Here is a 22,380-nt window from a genome sequence, read left to right on the forward strand (position 1 = left end):
ACTCACTCCAGTTCCTTATACTTTTCTCATTTTTATGATTCAGCTTATCAAAACCTAGTGAATGTGAGGCAGTCTCACTCAGATTACGTACATTTATTTCGACTAAATCCACACGTGTCAACAAGCACCAGCATTGCTTAATCAATTTGAATAATTATTCAAAAAATACGAAGTTAAAGACAGAAATTGGGGACCAAATATAATCTCTCTGATATAAGCAATATCGCTGTTTGCCGCCAATTGGAGATTGCAAGTGCACCTTGGTCCTTCTCCACTTGATCTCCCCAACGGAGTGGATTTCTTCCTCTTTCTGTGGGTCTCCAGGCGGCTACCGCGTCAAATACTCTCAAAGCTGGAGTTTTAACTCCATGAACTATGTTATGTCAATGTCATCGTATATGTATCTCGAACAGCTCATCGTTCTACCGACGGTATTCCGCAGAATCTTTCTCCCGAAAATTCGTAACGAGATTTATAAGATACTACGACTTTTAGTAGGTAAGTTAGGTTTGATTAGATTGCAGATTCCGCAACATGGTGGAGAATCCCCGTGGCACTGCTAAATACAGACTTCTGTGAAGCCAGATAAAAACTCTTGTATTTGAAAAATAATGCGACAAAGAGCCTTACGCCTACCATATACCTTCTTCTAAAATGTCTAAAAGTCTCTTTCTTTTGCAATTAGCTTATGCAACTGGCTGTAAAAAATACACTCTTAAATGCTTGAATCCTGATCCAGTCCAGTTATATAACTATTGAAAGGTGAACTTTGCTCAGGGCGAAAAGTTTTCTAGAATTCTGCCGATTTACTCTGGGCCAGAAAGACCCTGCGATTATTGGTAAATAGTATGTGAACAGGGCTTTGCGGAGCTCGTCTGAGACCTAACCCTCCAGTAATAAACCGCAAGCAGCCAGTAGAGCTCTTATCCGTTCCCATTTTTCACGTAGTCAGACTGAAATACGTGATCGAACAAGCTAATAAGCCTTCAACTCGGCTATGGCCAGGCACTCAAACCGGTCTAATTATGGTGTAACTCGATGCCAGAGAAAAATAATATAAATCTGACATCACTAAATTTCATTTTCTTTTTACACCGTTCTTATGTATATCATATTTAATAAACTCAGGCGTCATCTTATATTGAAACTGCGTCTACTTAGGTTAGGGTTAGGTTAATCTGGTAGGCCAATAAGCCATGCATAGACCAGTTTGGTCCTTTGCGATACCAAATGGAGTTCACTTGCTAAGTTCAAAAGAAGTAGTCATCGTTTAAGATGCCTGCGCTTGACGCGAATTTTAACATACTCTGCGGCCTCACTATCGATACCTCCTCTAATCTATCATACTGCGGAAACCCCAGATGCTTACAGCGTGCCAATGCGGGACAAGTACACAAGATATGTTCCATTGTTTCCCTGGTGCCCTGCTCTAGGTATTTCCTGCAGTCTTCTCGATCTGTCAACCCCATCTTGCGGGCGTGTGTCGCCATCAGACAGTGACCAGTTAGTTCTTATTCCTACAGTCTCTTCTATTGACTGCCAATGGGAATTTTGTGTACTACCGATCTACCGTTTTGGACATTACTTTTGCAGTTTTGCACTCTGGTACCTCGTTCCGACAACATCCCGTCACTAGTCTCGAACGTGCGATCAGCGAGCTCATGACTAGTTTCGCCGTAATACTATCCGGAGTAGTGGCCCTACTGCTTACCTACACATTTCAACGAACTTCTACACATATACATATGTACATAAATTCTGAACAAGTTTTGTTATGCAGCACAAAAGACTGAAAACAACTACATAAATACATTTTTGTACAAATGTGATCGCACTTTAATGAGACGTAGAGCTTTATTTATTTTGTTTATGTATGAGACAAATTCATATGAACAATTTCAATTCCAAACGTTCATATATGCATGTATATGTGTAAAACGAAATGAAATGAAATTGTGCAAGATGCTCAACTTTTTAACAGCTTTCCATGCACTCGTAAATTTAGTAAATACTCGTACATGTTTGCTAACACCAACACATATCTCCACATCTCCATGTGCTGTTTATTCATTTTATAGCTGTTGTTCTCAATTATTTCCTGCTATTCCATGAGATTTAATGTGTTCCTACGTTATGGCTTGAAGTAGTACTGTAAACTAGATTTTCAAATTTGGAGTAAGAAAATTTTATTCGAAAACAAAGGAATTAATCTTAAATTAAGTTACCGTCCTTTCAATGTTATAAAGCACCGAAATGATTGTATTATCTGTAGATGCAAGTAAATAGAGTCATTCATCTGCTTTTGGAGCAGGCATAATACTCAATAAAATATCTTATTTCCACTTCTAAATGTTGTGGTGATACTCAAATACATCTTGCTGAAACTCAAAAATGGTGGAGAAAATAGAAAGAAGTTCGTTAGTTAGTAGGATGAGACCTCTTTGTCAAACAAACACAAAAAATTTCGAGTAGGAGCTCATTAATGCATGAAAAGGTAGAACAATATGAGACCCTAAGACTCACATAATTGAATAAAAAGCACAACTTATTGCTTTGGAAATGTACTTCAATTAATGATTTACAATAGTGTTTTTCTCTGGAAAGAACAAGAAAACACTGCTAGTTTTAAAATATTCGAGGTATAGAAGATATTTTATAAGGAATTAATGGTTATTATAGCCGGTATTTTAAGAGGTTGCGAAAAATTGCTGAACATCAAGTAAGATAGAAAAGTTCAAAAAGTCCAGAAATTCAAAGCTTAGACTGCAATTCTACCAAACAACCAAAAGAAATAGGTTTATGAAAAGAAGAGAAACAGCATTATAGAAGTAATTAAAAAAAAATATTCGAGTTTAGGTCAAAAAAGGATGGGGATTAGTTTATTACAAAATATACAGTTTAAATGCTTGAGCTTATATTATAAAACACGTGCAGTTTTGTTTGGATGCCTACACACATACCATCCCCTATACTCCAAAATGACCTGCAGAAGGGATATACTTGATTGTACAATAATCTGCCCTTAAATACATACTTACAAATATGTATATCACAGAAGTATGTACATATTTCGCAGCATATGTTCAAATTCACATCGACATCCACATAACCGCCATATGTCTGTGAGCCAAAGTTTCCGACTCACATTTGTATTTTATTGCTTTTATGGCAAAAGTTAGTGAAAGCCAAAGAATTTGTTGCAAAACTTTACTTCTTACATGTATAGACATATGTATATGTATTGGTATATGCTCATTTCTTCTCATATACATATATATATATATTTCTCATATTTATATATATATGTACAAATGAGTATATACACATGTTTTTCCAGCTAAAAATTTAGATTTGCTTTAATCTCCTCTGATTGTTTTCAGTGGCGCCTCCTCAAGCCAGCTGGAAAAACGTAAGGCCGAAAGATGTGAAGAGTGCTTTTGACAAATAAATTAAAATAATAAAATGAAATTAAACTGATTATATAGAATTATTAGCGAAGTTACTTAACATAATATTGTGTGCAGTATTTTAGCTCAATGCAGCTTTTACGGTGTTGGTAAGAAAATTTCTTATTTGACCTAGTTTTCAGATCGAGATCATTTCAAAACATTTCCACTTCGTTTTAGAAGAGAGAGTTTCAAAAATGTGTTCCGTTAACACCGTTACATTATTTTTTATTTTGAAATTAAAAAATCTTAATTACTATCTAATTCTATTTCTCCAAATATTGTAAATGAATATGATGGTCCTTGAGTTTTTATTGCTCACTTTTAGATTTGGCAATTTAGAAGTTATTGTCTGTAAAACCAAGAGAAAAATACTAGTTCTGCAATAGGAACGCTACAAAAGTAGAAAAATAGGGACAGCCAACGACGCCATATTTTTTTCCCGCTCCTTTGACATTTTTCTTCAGTAATGTTGGTCATTTTATTATGGAAAGATATACGATCAAACAACGAGTCGAAATTAATAAAATTTACTACCGAAATTCGGAGCCAATGGTCTGAACTTTAAGAGCGCTACGTCCCATTTATGGTCGTCATAATCATCCTATCAGATCAACAATTGAGCGCCTAGTGGAATAATTTGAATCCACAAGCACAGTACAAAATGTTCCCGTGCCAGGGAGACAAAGATGTGCCTGTAGTGTCGAGAATATCGCTGCAGCTGGCGCATCAATTGAGGAAGAACCAAATCCATCTCTCACTCGTCGTTGTCAAGCGTTGGGCGACTCTGTGAAGTCGTTGTGGCGAATTTTGCGAAAAGCTCTTGGCCTACATCCGTACAAGATCAAATTTACGCAAGAACTGAAGCCGCTTGACCACCAGAATAGTCGTATGTTCATGAATTGGGCTGAGCAACAACTTGAAAATCATCCAGATTTTCATCAAAAAATCAACAGCGATGAGGCTCATTTCTGGCTGAACGGCTTCATTAATAAGCAAAATACGTGTTATTGGTGAGGCAGCAATCCACACGTACTCCATGAGTCACCATTGCATCCCAAAAAAAATTACGGATTGGTGCGGTTTATGGGCCGGCGGAGTCAATGGTGATGATCAAGACCGGCCCGTTACTGTGAATGGGAATCGCTACCGCTTATTGATAACTAAATGATATTGGCCCGAATTGGATGATATGGACTTAGACAGTATTGGTTTCCAACAGGACGGCGCCACAGGGCACACAGCGAATGTCATAAACGATTTATTGAAAACCAAGTTCGGCGAACGTGTTATCTCACGATATGGCCCAGTCTAGGTAGTGCGATTTGACGCCGTTAGACTATTTCCTGTGAGGCTACGTTAGTCTATGGTCTATGTCAACAAGCCAGCGACGATTGATGAACTTCGTACGAATATCGAACTTGAATTGGCAGCAGTATCGGCTGATTTATGCCTGAAAACCGTCGAAAATTGGATTCAGCGTCTGGACTTCTGCAAGCGTGCCCGCGATAGCCATGCAAAAAAAATCGAGTTCCACATATAATGGAATTTGCTTTCACAGATGTTTATTGATATTGTTTGTTTAGTTCTTTATAAGAAAGGATCCTATCGACACCCTTTCAAAGTTGCTCTACCATGTTTCGCTTATTCAGACAACTCTATGGTAGTATATTTCGTTGGTGGAGAGTGCATGTTTATCAAGGTAGTATATTATTAATAAGATGTATTGCTGCAATGTTATTTCCACCAGATATGCATAAGTGCTTCCCCTAAATTTAGCTTAAAATCACCAAAATGCTCTCACCTTATTTACAAAGCCGTCTCAGTCTCAACAAAAATCTTGTGAGCATTGACCAAGATTAAAAAGTGCAAGACGAGGCGATTATCTCAACTTTGCTACTAAAACGAGGGCTTAAATTAGAGACATCAATTACCAAACTTCTTAAGATTTTGAAAGCGCTGCAATTATTTACTCATTGTTTGCAACCTTTGTTGTCACTAATTAAGTGCCCATGACCAAGTATATATTGAGGCATTTAATAATGTATATACATGTATTTGTGAGCACTTACGTACGCATAAGTGAGTTTAGATGAGTACGATTTACTATGCATGTCTACTTAATAAATCAGCCTTTGACTTGAATTCATTTCAATTAATTTAACTGACAGTGACAGGTGTTAAGCAGCAGAGAAGCCGATGCGGAAGCAACAGCTGAGGAAAGAAGTGAACGATAGCTACTCGCACGCGTGCTGTTTCAATCAAATTTGTTCAACACACTTGATTTCTAGAGCTGAGGTATATTGCATATTAAGAGAATTCTAATAAAAGCTTATTTTCATGAAAACAATTAATTAAAGATTTTCTGCTTAGATTTATGCTAAAAGCGAGTGCTTAAAATTACATTAACTTACTTAATAAAAACTTAATTAACCAAGTCAGGGCTTATGTGATATAATGTGAAATTAATTTTTTTTTATTATTTTTGTATATTTTGAAAGTGTGAAGAAATTGCCCTCCTAAAACTTAAGTTTGTATATCATTATATCATTATTAGTTGAAACCCTCGGTAGTCACAACCATCACTGAGCCTCGCTGTTCAACAAACTTTTTTCTGACTAAAGAAAAGTAATACCCTTCTATAGATTATTTATCCAACCAATAGTAACGCTTTTCTAATTTAATATTTTTTAGCTTCTTAAAGAACTAATATTGCCAACACAATCAAATTTAATATCGAGACCGTTATATTCGTTATGATAATAACGTCTTTAAAATTTTATGAACTCACATTAAAAAGAATAACGTAAAAGCACGACGCATTGAAATTTATTAAAAATAAACTGTATTTCAGCAGGTCAAAGTCGAGGTTCATAATACACAAGTATATACACAAATTTCAAAGGAAGCTGTGTCAGTTCACTGCGAACCCTAATCAAGTTAGCATTGTTCATCAGTGAATACATTCGTCATCGTCTCGCCAAAAATCCCCAAAAAATATAATCACATACATTAAATTACAATATATACAAACGTGTATAGATTTTTTTCGGACTGAATTGTGGTTTGTGGGCTTTTCGGCGTTTCTTTTATTCATGTTGCGGTTGCACGCAGTCATTGGAACTTTATACGCCTGAAGGCGGCACAGCCGAAAAAATAAAATTAATGAATAATTTAAGGAGTTGAAATGAGTGAGTAGCCATTTCCGGGTACAACAAGTGTGCTGCGCAAACATAACAACAAATATATAGTATGAAACTGTTGCTAAACTCACTCACTTACATTGAGCAGTGAAGTGGATGGTTAAGGATATAATTGAGCATATTTGCTAAGAGTGAGTGGATAAGTTTCATTATTTGATTCCCAAAGCGCAGCAACAACAAACAACTTTGTGGGCAATGACAGAATGTATAATTACATATATATGTAATATATATGTAATGTATATATATATTTATATCTAAGTGGAGATATAAATATATTATTATAAATAGACATGTATGTATAATAAATGTGATGAGAAACGATTTTGAACACAAAATGTAGACAATAGATAAGGTGAGTCACTATTGAATTCATGATTTAAAATTATCCTTTATATCTATATCTATCTGTTTACGTATGTAGCGTTTTTCACTTCTCAAAGCTATTAAATACATCGTCACCTAAAAAGCAAAACAACGTATCATCAAAAAAAGCGAAATTGAGTTTTCTATTGCTTCCAGTTTACTACATCACATTACATATATGTAGCATAAAATTCTCAGCTTCCGATGTCCGATATAACCAATATATTGGTTAGTCGAAAAAGTCTTTTCGTATTTTGTCAATAGTCGCATTCGTATACCTCCAGTGCTACCAATCACATTGTGTCATACCATATAGTGTTAGAAAGGTGAAATTTTAAGCTTCATTTAGTCCAAAAACTAAATTCGGAAAGTTGAAAAAAAATTACAGCTGTTCAAAAATTAGTGAAAATAATGAGGAAATTCGCTATATTTTGAAATTTTTGTATAAAGAAGGAAAGAATGCCACACAAACCACCAATGAAATTTATGAATTTTACGGAGACGATGCTGTATTAGTTCATGTAGCACAACAATGGTTCGCTAGCTTCCATTCTGGAAATTTCGAAATTTCGATTTACACTGATGGAACTGATGGACATTATCTTTAGCGGGAAAATGGCAAAAAGTGGTTGACCAAAATGGTGCATACTTGTTTATTTATTTATTAATATTAACATAAAAAAAAATAAGTTGAAGTTTGATTAGAAATGCGAAAAGACTTTTTCGACTACTCAATAATAAAAAATCATGACTTTTCTGATTTAAATAAATTAACTCTGAAAAAAATTTTTTTAGGAAATTTGATGCTCTACAAGAATCCGCCATGTAAAAAGCTTTATCCAAAAAGGTTCAAAAGTTATGATATTTTTTATGAAAACCGACTTTTTATGTATTACTTTTATGTGACGATTCCACGTACAAATTAAGTAAAAAAACTTTGCCTTGCATGGATATTATCTTCTCTGTATATACATATGTAGGTTTACTTTAACCCATAAATTTGATAAATTAGTCCTTGGCTCACCCTAATATACATATATGCACAAATACGAATGTAGAAAACAGATAAGGGATTTATGAAGAACCTTCAAGAAATCTTAATGAACTATGCTCATAAGGATATATGTATGTACATACAAGCATACAAATATATATATATATATATATGTAAGTATATCCGTTGAAATTAAAATATGAAAAAAACCTCGAAATATTTCACGCGCTGCTGCCTTCCAATTACACGCCTTTGTTCATGAACCAAATGAAGAAAGTTCCGCTTGCACAAGTGCGTGCTAATTTGTTGTAAAAAAACACACACGAGGGGCTTAATCAAATTCAGCTAAAGCGTTGAGTTGATTAATGCCTAAGAGATATGTGTAAAAGACACTTAAAGCGTATGAAAATATAATCAAAGAATATAAAGACATAATTAAAGAATATGAAAATATTATTTAAGGGACTAAAATTGTATAAATACTCAAACTGTCAAATACAGCCCCGACCATATGAACGGCATTCTTTTGAAAGCAAAAATAAACTTAAATATTTAATAAAAAAATTAAAACAACTGGCTTTTTATAAATTTTTATATATAAACACGTGCCAATAATGGCGTACGAATATTAATAGCAATCACTTTAACATTTGAAAGCCGTGCAACATCAGCGACTGCGGATGTGCTGGAAATTTGCACAGTGCAACTGCCACGCACACTTTACCACCCAGCGGCATTGCGGCGATAATGACAGTTGCAACAATGCCAAAAAACATGCATACATATTAGAGTGGATGTCATAATCGACAGCGGCAGCAAATCCAATTAGCCACGCACTTGCGAATTCAAGCAAACGTACATGGCGTATGAGTGATGTGCGGTAGCGCCAGAGAAGGCCCTATAGAAAATTATACACTAAGAAGGTGCGGAAAGCTTTTTTTATAGCGTTATATTGGGATGTTTTTTGTAAAAGGAACACAGATCACAATTTTTATACTCTCGCAACAATGTTGCTAACGAGAGTATTATAGTTTTGTTCACATAACAGTTGTTTGTAAGTCCTAAAACTAAAAGAGTCAGATATAGGGTTATATATACCAAAGTGATCAAGGCGACGAGTAGAGTCGAAATCCGGATGTCTGTCTGTCCGTCCGTCTGTCCGTCCGTCCGTGCAAGCTGTAACTTGAGTAAAAATTGAGATATCATGATGAAACTTGGTACACGTATTCCTTGGCTCCATAAGAAGGTTAAGTTCGAAGATGGGCAAAATCGGCCCACTGCCACGCCCACAAAATGGCGGAAACCGAAAACCTATAAAGTGTCATAACTAAGCCATAAATAAAGATATTAAAGTGAAATTTGGCACAAAGGATCGCATTAGGGAGGGACATATTTGGAAGTAATTTTTTTTGGAAAAGTGGGCGTGGCCCCGCCCCCTACTAAGTTTTTTGTACATATCTCGGAAACTATTATAGCTATGTCAACCAAACTCTACAGAGTCGTTTTCTTCAGGTATTTCCATATACAGTTCAAAAATGGAAGAAATCGGATAATAACCACGCCCACCTCCCATACAAAGGTTATGTTCAAAATCACTAAGAGTGCGTTAACCGACTAACAAAAAACGTCAGAAACACTAAATTTTACGGAAGAAGTGGCAGAAGGAAGCTGCCCCCAGGCTTTTTTTAAAAATTGAAAATGGGCGTGGCGCCGCCCACTTATGGACCAAGAAGCATATCTCAGGAGCTACTAGACCGATTTCAATGAAATTCGGTATATAATGTTTTCTTAACACCCTGATGACATGTACGAAATATGGCTGAAATCGGTTCACAACCACGCCTTCTTCCAATATAAAGCTATTTTGAATTCCATCTGATGCCTTCTTTGTATAATACGAGTATAAACATTAGGAACCAATGATGATAGCGGAATAAAACTTTACACAAATACGGTATTTGAAAAATATGTAAATGACGGATAATGAAATCTCGATTATCACTTTACGATGCGAGAGTATAAAATGTTCGGTGACACCCGAACTTAGCCCTTCCTTACTTGTTTTCTATAAGTTTTATTAATAATAAACTTTTAAAAAATATTTTTTTTTATTATTTTTTTTTTTAAGTAAATAAAATTAATAATTCGAAATTTGACAATAAAGATAGGAATTTCATTAAGGTTCTTTTGGAAACTAATCACAGTATAGCAAAAAAATTTAACAATAAAAACTTGTAATTAATCACATATCACAATTTTTTTGATAAAATTTTTTTATAAAATTTTTAATAATAAATTTTTAATTATAAATTTTTTTTTGAATAAATAAAATTAATAATCCGAAATTTTTGACAATAAGTTGAGTTTGGAAAAATACTTCGTGAATTTTGTCTTGACCAAATTCTAGAAATATAATAGATTATACACTCGTTTCAAGCTTTTCAAACTTTTTTTAAAGGTTTTCAATTAATTGATTTTGTTTATATTTTTTACTACAGTTCAAATAATCATCTTCATTCAAACTCTCACCTAACTACTAATACTACTATTTTTTTGTTACGAAAATAATTCAAATACTCAAAATGTTTGACTTTTTATCGTCTATATTTGCTGATTAAACGCTAAAAATCCCAAGATAATCGATTAATCGTAATCGATATATCGAGAAGAAAGGCTGTACTTCTTCTTTGGGGCTCCCATTGATCTATATTTACAACAAAAATACTAATTTATTGTAATTCTTAAAGGAAAAACATATCCACCCTCACACCTGTAAGCTCTCAAAATTTAAACTATTTGGCAGAATTTCACTATATGCGTGTCATTTGAAACACGCGAAAGTTAGTTAATTACCTAAGCGCTATTTATGGCTTTCGTTTAAAACTCATTTCCTGTAAGGCGCTTGTGTGCGTGGAATACATTATGCATAGTCAAACAAACTAGCGCTCATGGCAAGGCAGCGAGCACATTAAAATTTTTCGCACTAGCCACCTGCATTTCCGCTCCGCAAACGAGTGCTCGCAGTTAATTTATGCCAATTGCAACAATTAATAGCACGCAAGTGGTTAGCTGGCGCAGGCAAACATACACGTGGAAATAAGTATGCATGCACATGTGTGGGTTTGGGTTGTAAATTTTGATGCTTAAGCAGAAAACTTCCATTAATTCGACAATGTATGAATTGCGCCGCTAATGAGTTGGAAAGGGTAGTTGAGTGCGTGCTGAAAGGGCAGCTAATTGTATTTGCCAAAATTTCGTAATGTCAGCAGGTTTTTGACTTTCAGCGACAGCTAAATTACTCAATTAGAATTCAAATGGATTCATTCGGTTTCTAATTTTAGTTCAAAATAATGTTCTTACATATTTTGTGAAAAAATTAAGAGGTAAAAAATTCACTAATATTCATTATGCCATGAGAGTATAAAGTTATCATTTTGGATTGTATGTAGTGCTTGAAATCGGAAATCAATTTTCGAACTTTAATACATTTTTTTTATATTGCTCACATTACCTAAAAATTAAGCTTAATTTAGGTGTCTCCTATAACTGGAGAGGACATCAATATAATAGATAATAATAGAGCGGGTCAATTTTTTTTTGTAGATTCGAGTTTGTGGGAAGTGTTCTTTCTGCATAACTTTGCCTAACAGATTGCTGATCTAAAACTGGTTTCGGGCCAACGCTTTTTAAGTCGAAGTTTATTTTTTAAAAAAACCAATTTTTTGTCTTCATGTAAATCAACCCGCTCTAATATACTTATGTGTACATATATAGTATATATAATATATATGTAAATAAGTAATATATGAAAGTAATAGATCACTTACTTTTTACGCTCTTTGGGGATTTGAAAGTTGATATATTATATATATATTAGGGTGTTTTTTTTTTGGAACTATTAATTTTTTTCAGTCCCATCACGAAATTTCTTTAAATACCCGAAAAAAAAATTCCTAAAAATGTTAGCCCTTAATATTAACATTAAGTACTGGACCAAGGCCTGTAAAAATTTTCTATAGAAAATACACTACAATCTTGAGTTTTTATCTTTAAATTCCTACAGATCAGGGGTATTTTATGGCATCGCTTTGACTTTAGACGCATATTTCTCAGAATTGCTCACTCTACAAAAGTGCTCAGAGCAACAAAGTCGTAACTCACACCGACGAGGTAGTATGGGGCTCTAAACCTGATTTTTCCATGAAATTCGCATTTTTTTGTATATGTCTCGTAAATGACAAGAGCTATAGAAAAAACGTTCATCACAAACTTGTAGGAAATTTTATTTGCTACAAAAAAGGTTCGAAGTCAAAATCACTATCATTAATACTTCTCGAGATATTCGACTTTTTAAGTAAGGCTGTATGGAATTTTCATAGATTTTTCATTAGATACCATCTATGAAAATTCTATAAAGCCTTACTTAAAAAGTAAGGAAATTTCTTGACGGGACTGAAAAAAATTAATAGTTAAAAAAAAACACCCTAATATATATGTATATTGTATATTCATATGTCAAAGAGCGTTAAAAGTGATTTAATACCATATACAAAATTTTAGTATCAATTCTGTTATAAGTTCAAGAAAAATTACTCATACAATGTGTTAGTTCATCATGATTTTGAATACGCTCTTGCAAGTGAAAACGTTTAAGTCGTAATTAATGAACCAATTAAGATATTATTAGAATAACTGTAGAATTTTAAGCAATAACATTCATATCATGACAATTGCAACGACCTTGCACTGAACAGTACTATAACTAAAATTAATATTACTCATACGCCATGTTGATAACAATACTTTTACTTTGTTTCGCCTTTTGTGATATAAGAATAAAAAATGTTATTATAAACTACAAAAAGAGTCAATTATAATATCGCTTATGTGCTTATGAAACCTTATAATATTTATAATGTTCTATTAAATTCGAAAAAAAATAATTTTATGGCGTTATATACAGTTAGGATTTTCAAAAAATCGAGTTTTCTTAATATATATATTCTGCACCAAAAAAGTCCAACGAATAAAGTTATAGACACATTTTGGCGCGCCGACTACTATCATATTTTGCTGCACGATCTTAATTTTTCAGTGTAAAATTTTGCAATTATAGACCCGAATTATAAAGCTTCAACTGCTAAATTTAATAATAGTACGAATTTCAGATAATCAGAACAGCAGAAAATGTCTGAAAGAGTAAATGGAAACGCAAAATTCCAAAAACTACTTTAATAAATTCAAAATATATAAATTATTTAAAGTAAGTTTGGAGTGAGTGCTTCCACTTCATTCTAAAAGCTTTAATTTTAAAGAAATTCCTCATACGCCATGCAGATTCCGAAATAATTACATATCAGCACCCAAAATGTAAAATATCGTAACATTACATTTCATAAGTTTACAGGCGAAGGAAAAACGATGTAATATAAACCACTAATATCGAAACAAAATTTTAGTTTTGGTTATAAAATGGTTATATATTGGTTATATCTGATAGCAGAAGCTGAAAATGTTATGCTACATATGTATATGTAATATGATGTATGTAGTGAATCATAAGGAATAAAAAACTCATTTTCGATTTTTTTGATGATACGTTATTATGCATTTTAGGTGACGATATATACCTATGTATGAATATTAGGGTGCTTCAAAAAAATGTTTGAATTTTTTTTCAGCTCTTACCCCCTCGGAGGATAAACGATATAATAGCTTCTCAAAAAAAACATCACATAATATCAAACAAAACAAAACTCAGAAACTTAAGTGCCAAATTTCAAAACTAAGTTTCTGTCTAGATTTTGATAATAATTTTGTCGCAGAAATTTTTAAAGTTTGAAAAGTGAACTTTCTGAGTATGTGATGTTTATTTTTGAGAAACGAAAATTAGTTGGTGAGATTTTAGTTTGAATGAAAAAACGAAAATTCCTATGTTAAATGTATGGGAATCTAAAAAAAAATAGCGACCCCTTAGAGTTATGCTACAGCGCCTGGCTTGAGGGAGGATTTTTTGTTTGTCAATCAGTAACATTTGAGGGGGTAAGAGTTAAAAAAAAATTATTTTTTATTTGTTTTAAGCACCCTAATGAATATACTTCAGTTAGTACGGCTGAAATATTTACATACATACATATATTTAAACGAAGATATAAGTAGAATTTCGAGCAAATTTCAGCATTATTTATTACTTTTAAGTGGAGTCCTAACAATTGAATGAGGGTTACTCATACGCCACGACGATATAAGTGACTTTGTAAAACCCCATATGTATATGCCTAAACATCAGATTGATCTCCGTAATTATTAAAGTTAAATGAAGATCTTCTAATAATTAATAAGTAGTACTCCGAGCATATATCTGCATTATTTACGACTTTGGTTCATAGAACATTAAACATATTTCATTATATTATTACTCATACGCCAAGGTGTACCAAAAGTGCTGCTAGAATTATACTATAAAAATTTAATAGCAGAATGGTTAAAACATTAATGAAAATTACAAGATCGAACAAGCAGAACTTGGTACATATTTCAAACGAATTTGTGTTAGAGAATACACAGTAAACAAGTAATATTACTCATACGACCTGTTGATCGGTGTAAGCACAAATTACTTGCTAACTATTACGAATGACTCGTGTGTTTGTGGTAATAATTACAGAATAAGTGTTAATAGAAATGAATTATGGCAATATTGTGCTGTACTGAATACAGTAAGGCCTCATTAATGTTGACATTATCGATTTTGGCGATTAGATTTGCAAAAATTTCAATATTTTGCCAGCGAATCAAATATCATACTTAAAACAATTATAATTATTTCCAATATATACCAAATTTTTAATTTCTATTTTTGAATTTCGTTAAAATGTTTGTGGTTTAAAGTTTTTATTGAATATTAGTTTAAAAAGTTATAACCAGACTTGTGTGTGTAGAGCTCAAAAACTTTAAAGCATCCGGATTATTAGATAATAAGTATATGTTTGTATATTTGGACGAAATGTGCAATGGATGGGACTGAATATGAGAGCTTTCTTCCTCTCCTCCCTATTTCATTTATCACCATTCTTCAGGTCTTTTTACTTTTAAATTTCTTTAGTAGTTTTTTTTATGCATTATTTTTCAATACTTTTTAGTATCATTATTATATATAATTTATTTATACATTTTTTTTAATCTGAAGTGCATGAATTTTAAAATTTATAAATTCTACAAAAAATGTAAAAATAGAAATTTGACTTTAATTAATTTCAAATTAGTTAATTGACTAATTCTTTTTAATTAATAAAAAGTAAAAATAGAAATTTAATTTAATTAATTTTAAATAGTTAATTAATTTTAATTTAGTTTTAATCAATATAAAATTTATATAAATATAAAATATTAAATCGAATTTAGAATTAAATTAAAATTAATTAATTAATTTAAAATCAATTAAAATTAAATAACTATTTTTCCTTTTTTTGGAAAAATTTATTAACGTGAAAGTGAACTTTTAATACAATCCTCTCACGTTCGTCATAAAAATTTTAAAAATAAATGTTATTTGGGGGTTTAAAGTTCAAAATTACATAATCCTTATTTAAATTCTTATAATGCCATCATTCTAGTCAATTCTCTATAAAACACATAACTTCATATTATATAGTATTTAATTTTCACACGAAATTTTGGTTAATATTTTTCCTATTTTTTTTTTACTTCAAATAATTTTTTATTCTTTAGTTTATTGTACCAACTTTTCTGAACACTAAAAACACTCAACAATTCCATGAACACCACACCATAAACACAATTCTGCGATTTTTTATTATTCATCGTATTCAAAAATTTTACAACATTCTACAACTTATTTGTTTATCATTATTAATTTTTCTGCCCCACTTTAATGGAATCGCACCAACCTTTTCAAATTATTGACCGTTAGTACTGTATCAATCTGCCACACGTTTTGCGAATCAGATAATTACACAAAAACATAGACGGCACAATAACACATAAAATTTTCAATTGTTGTTGTTGTAGCACACTATCTCCAAAACAAATCACTGTAATTGAGATGAGAACTGATAGTACTGAAATATTCGTAACCTCACAACTTGTCTGAACCGACCGTATTCAATGACGATAACGCTTGACGTCGTGGACGCGAATGAATTCGAATTGAGAATTGCTTCGACTGTCAGCAGAACAGCATTTTAACAGCATGTACAAAGTTTGAGTTAACATGAGCGTCAACAATGACAATAACAATTGTCTTATCTGCGTATATTCTCTGGTCCAGCGCGTGATAACAATGTCAGACTAACAGAGTTACGAATTGGTGACTATGTCGCTAACAGTGCCGAATGAAGCGCTGAGAGCCAAAGCCACAATAAATTTAACGCAAGGGTGCACATGTTATCGTACTGTTATGGAAATTTATATAACAGAAGCCAAACTGTTGCGCTAAACTCAATGTATTGGCAAATAGATGAGTGTAAATCCTGTAAGATAATTATGCTATTTAACCACCGACGCAGTTCAAGTGACTTTTGTCAGCTAACATTTGCGTGGAGTAGCGTAGGAGCATAAAACACTGGTGAAATAGAGGTTAGTTTGGACTTCAAACAGAATGAATATTAAATTGAAAAAAAATTTACTAGCATTAAAATTAGATTTATGTATGTAGTGTTTAAATGTATAGAGTATAGTTGAATATTTTATAAAATACGTACATATGTATGTATATATAATTGGAAGATTGCCACCTGTCGCAAAATATCAAAACATTGCCAAATATTGAAACTCAAAAAAATTTCAGTTAAAAGAAACCATCTTTTCAAAAAATTTAATTCAACAATTGATAAGACCAACGAATTGTTACAATATACATACATATGTATGTACATATGTATTGAACTCATGTGCTTTAAGAAAGCTTACATTGGAAAACAATTTAAAACAGAGTTGCCAGCTGTTCAAAAATATTCAGTTAAATGGAATTGGTAAGACCAAGGAATTAGTAAAACATGTGTATTAAACTCATGACGTTTAAGAAACTTTGCATCGGAAATAATTTTAGAGGAGAGTTGCCAACTTTTCAAAAAAATTAATTCAACAAAATTGATAACACGAATTACTACAATATGCGTATTAAACACAACTAGTTTAAGAAAGCATACATAGGAAGATTTTTTAAAATAGAGTTGCCAATCGTTCTAAATTTTCAGTTTAATAAAATGATAGACCAAGGAAACATTACAATATGTGTATTAAATTCAAGAGGATTTTAACATTGGAAAATATTTTAACACAGAGATGCCACCTGTTTAAAAATTTAAATATATTCATGAAATATACTATAAAAATAATCGTTAATATAATAGTAATTATTGTTATAATATAAATATCAGACCATAAAAAATAACAACGTCGGAAGCAGGAGTTGCCACTTGTTTCATAATGTCAATTCAATAAAACTGATAATTTTAATTCTTCCAGGATTCGGAATAATTTCTCATATTATTAGTCAAGAATCAGGAAAGAAGGAAACATTTGGATCTCTAGGAATAATATGGGTATTACACTGAAATAGTCTAAAATATTTACTTATTTAAGGTTATAAGTTGAATAGGGTTGCCACCTATTTCGAAATTAACAAATTAAATGCAGTATTTCATTACTGATGTAAAATCAAAAAATATTTTAAAAAAAATTTTGACGTATGTATATATGTATGTACATATGTATGTACTTAGAAATACTAACTAGCAGTTATCATAAGCCATATCACCAAAATAATGAAAAATTTCATTTTATATACAGTACGGGCAATAAAATGGAATCATCTATACGATTAATTTTTCTTTCTAAAAATGTGATTTAAATTCAATTAAAATATATTTTTATTATTTACTTCAAGTCGTGTGCTATTGGTAACAGTAAAAATTTTTGAAAAAAAAAAACAAATTCATAAATATTACAAAAACAAAAATAAAATACATATTTCAAAAATTCAGAGGATTACTTAATACTTATTCCTCTCCTTATTGAATTTAATATTTACATACTATACAACGCACACAGAGAACATACTCTTCATTGAATCTCAGCAACTTAAGGTTGCCCTAGTAATGTTCAAATATTTATCCCTTCACTTAAACATATACAAATGTATATACCATAACTATCTACATACATACAATAGCATTGAGTGCGAATAGCAGCACCTTTATCAACAGGCGTTCGCGCACACGCATACAAACACACAGAATTGAAATGCTGACAATGCCAACAGCTGCCATTGACGACATTGTCTACTCCCATTGTTAGGTAGCGCTGTGCACAGTCCTTGATAATAACATAAGCTTAAATATGTATGACATTTATAATATACTTGCTGCAGAGGCCTTCAGGCGCACAGAGACACATCCGTCTGTTAGTAGTGTAATTGGTCGCTCTCAAAGAGGAAGAAGGAAGGAGAGCATTGTAGATATAAATAGCTTCAAAAGCTTTCTTATGCTCCTGTTAACGGCATACTCCTTCTGGTTTTATTAACAGCGCGACAGAAATACAAGCCCCAAGCTATATGGTTAACAGAAATATATTAAGAGCACTTTGCTTTAACAGTATTTAGCGCATTCCCCAGGCTATGTGGTTAACATAAATATTTTAACAGCACTTTACTTTAACAGTTGATGGGAAAAACATTAACAAACCTTACAAATAATGACGCGCTGTACACTTAAAATTTTTAAATAATATTTAAAATTAAATTTCTGGAAATTTCCCAAGAGTAAACATATTTATTTAACTGTAAAAAAAAAATCATAATTATTAACTGCGCTGCTCGTTAAAATATTGAATTATGTACACTCTTTTTTTTATATTCTCTTCAAGAAAAATAGTGTTTTATTAAAGATGTACTATATATGTATATAGTACATAATCAATTAATATATGTATACTCTAGGTTCGCAATACGGTACGACCCTGCGGCTTACCACCTATAAGTCACTTGCAAGCATACAAAACTGTGCTCTTAACATTATTATAATTTTGCAGCATTGTTAGCAACAGCATCTACCCCTAAAAACTCCCCTTCGACATAAACATTAAATCTACAGCATAGTTCTCTCAACAGCTCGCAGCTTCTCTTTGCTTTCCTGATGCTGTTAGTTCTTTTTTATTATTTTCAATAACTTTTCAAAGCATATCTGCTGTTTCACTCGCTCAGTAGCAACTCTGTGTACGCCGCTTATAAAGTTTTTGTCACTCGCTTTCTTTGGGAATATACTATATAAAATATATATGTATATAGTATATGTTATAGTATGCCTGTGTGTACATAAATCTGTATGTATGTATTCGCAAACATATATATCTGCTTTATTTATTTACATTTGGTTAGCGTTATTCAATGTCGCAATCCCACCACTTCCTGCCACTGCCGCACTTTCGCCCGCCATAATCCTTCATATGCGCACTTTTGTTTGACATAAATTTGCGCACAAGTGTGTTTGTTTGGGAATTTTCCACTTTTATTTTTCACTTTCACCAAGCGATAAACATTCGATTAGTCAGTGCTGGAGCACTGCAGCATTAGTGATTTTTCGTTTGAAATTCATTTTGATTTCATTTTCATTTTGAGTTCGTCGTTAAACGTATTAGTGCATTTAATAACTGAGCAAATCAAATAACCACTCTAAAGCGATTTACTTTTATTGGCATGGCTTGGGGAGAGAGACTTAAAATATAGCCACATACACATAAATGTGTGCTTGCACAGGTGTGCAAATAATAATTGTGGAGTACTAACATGTTCACAACGCAGTTGCTGGAAGTCCTTGAAATATAATTTCACTGAAAGCCCACTGAAATTCCGCTGAAAGCTAATTGTATGAGCTCAATGAAGTTCTATTAGCGAAGATATAGAAGAGTATAGAGAATATTTATAATCACCCTACCAAATATTATCTAAATGTCGAATGTCAAGCTTTTAGTCTTTTGAGACACTTCTTTCGGCTCCATTGCTTCCAGTTTTTCAGAAAATAGGCAATAGAAAGGAAAGTTAGGTAGATAGAGTGGATGTTTGACATTGTACCTAAGCCTTCAGGGGGCTCATTATGAAGCCACCGTCATTAAAATCCCGTCTCTATATTATGTGCTCTCTGAATCGCTGTGCTCCTGATGAACTTCATCAATTTGAAAACTTTAATCTGTGCAACCTCTAAAACATCGTTAAGGAACCCTCGATCAATAGTTAGTAGTAGTATTTTCTTATACAAAGCTTAACATTCGACATCATCATAGGAAATGTTCTATAATTCTTTCTTCTTCTACCTCTTGTTAGGTTATATATACAATAGTTATTACATGGCGTTCCGAGTTTGCTGGCATGTTCTTCAATTAGACAATGGCCTGTTAGCACTTCTACTAGAGTTCTTACGTCATTCATGCTATGTTTCCAGCTTGTTAAGCAAGTTAGGGATTAAGTCCACAGAAACTCACCTGTATTTATATGGTAACATGTTTGGCGATTGAATATCTGCAAGTAATCAGAGGCATATAAATTCTCTATTTTTCGGAGTCTAATTGTAGAACAGTGACTGCTCTGGCTAGTTCATCTTCTTCGCAGTTACCAAGGATATTACGATGTCCTGGAGCCCCTTGCAGTTTTATCGTGAAATAAGATGATACATCCATTAAGAAATCAAGGCATTTTTTCACTAGGTTTGACGAAATTCTAAGATATTTTAGTAATTTTAAAACAGCTTGGCTATCTGTATATATAAATATATTCCTTGTTGTGAGCAAAATCTTTGGCCGAACAAAAATACTTTGTTTAATTGCTGTGATCTCCGCTTTGAAAGGCACAATAGTGGTCTGATAAACGAAAGGCTTTACTGGAAGATAATTTTAGTGAAATACACAGCCTCCCACCATATTATCATATTTGAACTCCTCCGTATAGATGCTTATCCCTGTGTTGTGTGTTCACCACGTCTTTTTCTCACTCTTCTCTTGAAGGGAAGGTATTGTTGGGGGCCCAATTTAAGTTCAATTCTATAGAATTTCGAATATCTGTGATATTTCGTAGAAACGGGAACTTATTAAGTTTCTTGGAATGCCCCTTATTACCGACGTCAATGCTGACAGTCTCAACTTCGAAGTCCTAGATAATTTCGTTTATCTTGGAGCCACCAACAACAAGGTCAGCCTCGAAATCCAACGCAAAATAACTCTTGTCAACAGGTGTTACTTCGAACTGAGTAGACAGTTGAGAAGTAAAGTCCTCTCTCGACGAACAAAGGAACAACTCTACAAGTCACTCATGCTCCCTGCTGTCCTGCTATATAGTACATGAACGATGACATCTGATGAGTTGGCGTTACGACGTTTCGATAAAGTGGTTTTTGCGGAACGGCGATTATCGCAGTCGATGTAGCGATGAGCTGTATGAGATATACGACGTCATTGACATAGTTCAGCGAATTAACAGATAGCGGCGACGCTGACTAGGTCATGTCGTCCAAATGGCCGAAAACACTCCAGCTATGAAAGTATTCGATGCAGTACCCGCCGGGGGAAGCAGAGGAAGACCTCCACTTCATTGGAAATACCAAATGCAAAAGGACTTGGCTCGACTTGGAAGCTCCAATTGGCGTCGAACAGTGTAAAAGAAGAACGACTGCTATTGTAAACCCAGCTATAACCGCATAAGCGGTTTCTACGCCAATAAAGAAGAAGAATGTCATACGTATAAGACGGCTGGCCATGACTAATTGAGTAAAGCTAAATCTTAATATTTAATCATATTATGATATACATATGTTTGTTTCAGTTCTAAAACAAATTTAATTTCTTAATATTTTCTGAGTTCCGCAACGCATGCAAAAATATTTTTATACTCAATTCATTTTCAATTGTATGCTTGTTGGCCTTCTGGCATATGAAGAACCAACAAGTTGTTGTAGATTCCACTTTTATTTACGTATACAGAAAATACAAGCAAATCCAAACCATTTTCCATATACATACCACTTTTGTATATAAATGAGTATAGTCAAGCTTTCAAAAATAAGTATTCATAGATAAAATCTATCTACCTTTCATATACACACTAGAATCCGTATAGTACATGAGTGAGCGGTTCTCGTTCAAGTCACTCAATTCAAAAACTCAACTAGCGCTCTCTAAAAAATACTCCAACTTCGAGCTTGCAAAGTTCCCTGCAGAAGAGCTTAGAAAAGCGCAGGAGATAGCTTAAAGCGCAAGACTTCACCACATTCGGCATTTGAAAATTTAATTAAATGTAGGCTGAAAGCAAATAATCAGTTTAACAGTGCTGTTAGTGAATAAAATTAAAGGAGAATCTGTATTT

General features: G+C 32.9%; 1 protein-coding gene and 1 long non-coding RNA gene across 5 annotated transcripts in view; one reads left to right on the forward strand and one right to left on the reverse strand.

Annotated features, from left to right (window-relative positions):
- Nucleotides 1–16,158, reverse strand: part of LOC126758415 (uncharacterized) — a 140,841-nt gene extending 124,683 nt beyond the window's left edge. For 3 of the 4 annotated variants that reach the window (XM_050472677.1, XM_050472674.1, XM_050472675.1), the window contains exon 1: nt 15,920–16,152. The gene's annotated coding sequence lies outside the window, so the exon portion shown is untranslated. Of the gene's footprint in view, nt 1–15,919 lie in introns of all 4 variants that reach the window. The other variant, XM_050472676.1, reaches the window with a different exon arrangement.
- Nucleotides 9,632–22,380, forward strand: part of LOC126758423 (uncharacterized) — a 57,556-nt gene continuing 44,807 nt past the window's right edge. Inside the window, exon 1 of the long non-coding RNA XR_007666847.1 lies at nt 9,632–10,080. This is a non-coding gene — a long non-coding RNA (uncharacterized LOC126758423). The remainder of the gene's footprint in view (nt 10,081–22,380) is intronic.

This window comes from Bactrocera neohumeralis, chromosome 5 (genome assembly GCF_024586455.1).
Source record: "Bactrocera neohumeralis isolate Rockhampton chromosome 5, APGP_CSIRO_Bneo_wtdbg2-racon-allhic-juicebox.fasta_v2, whole genome shotgun sequence".
Classification (NCBI taxonomy): domain Eukaryota; kingdom Metazoa; phylum Arthropoda; class Insecta; order Diptera; family Tephritidae; genus Bactrocera; species Bactrocera neohumeralis.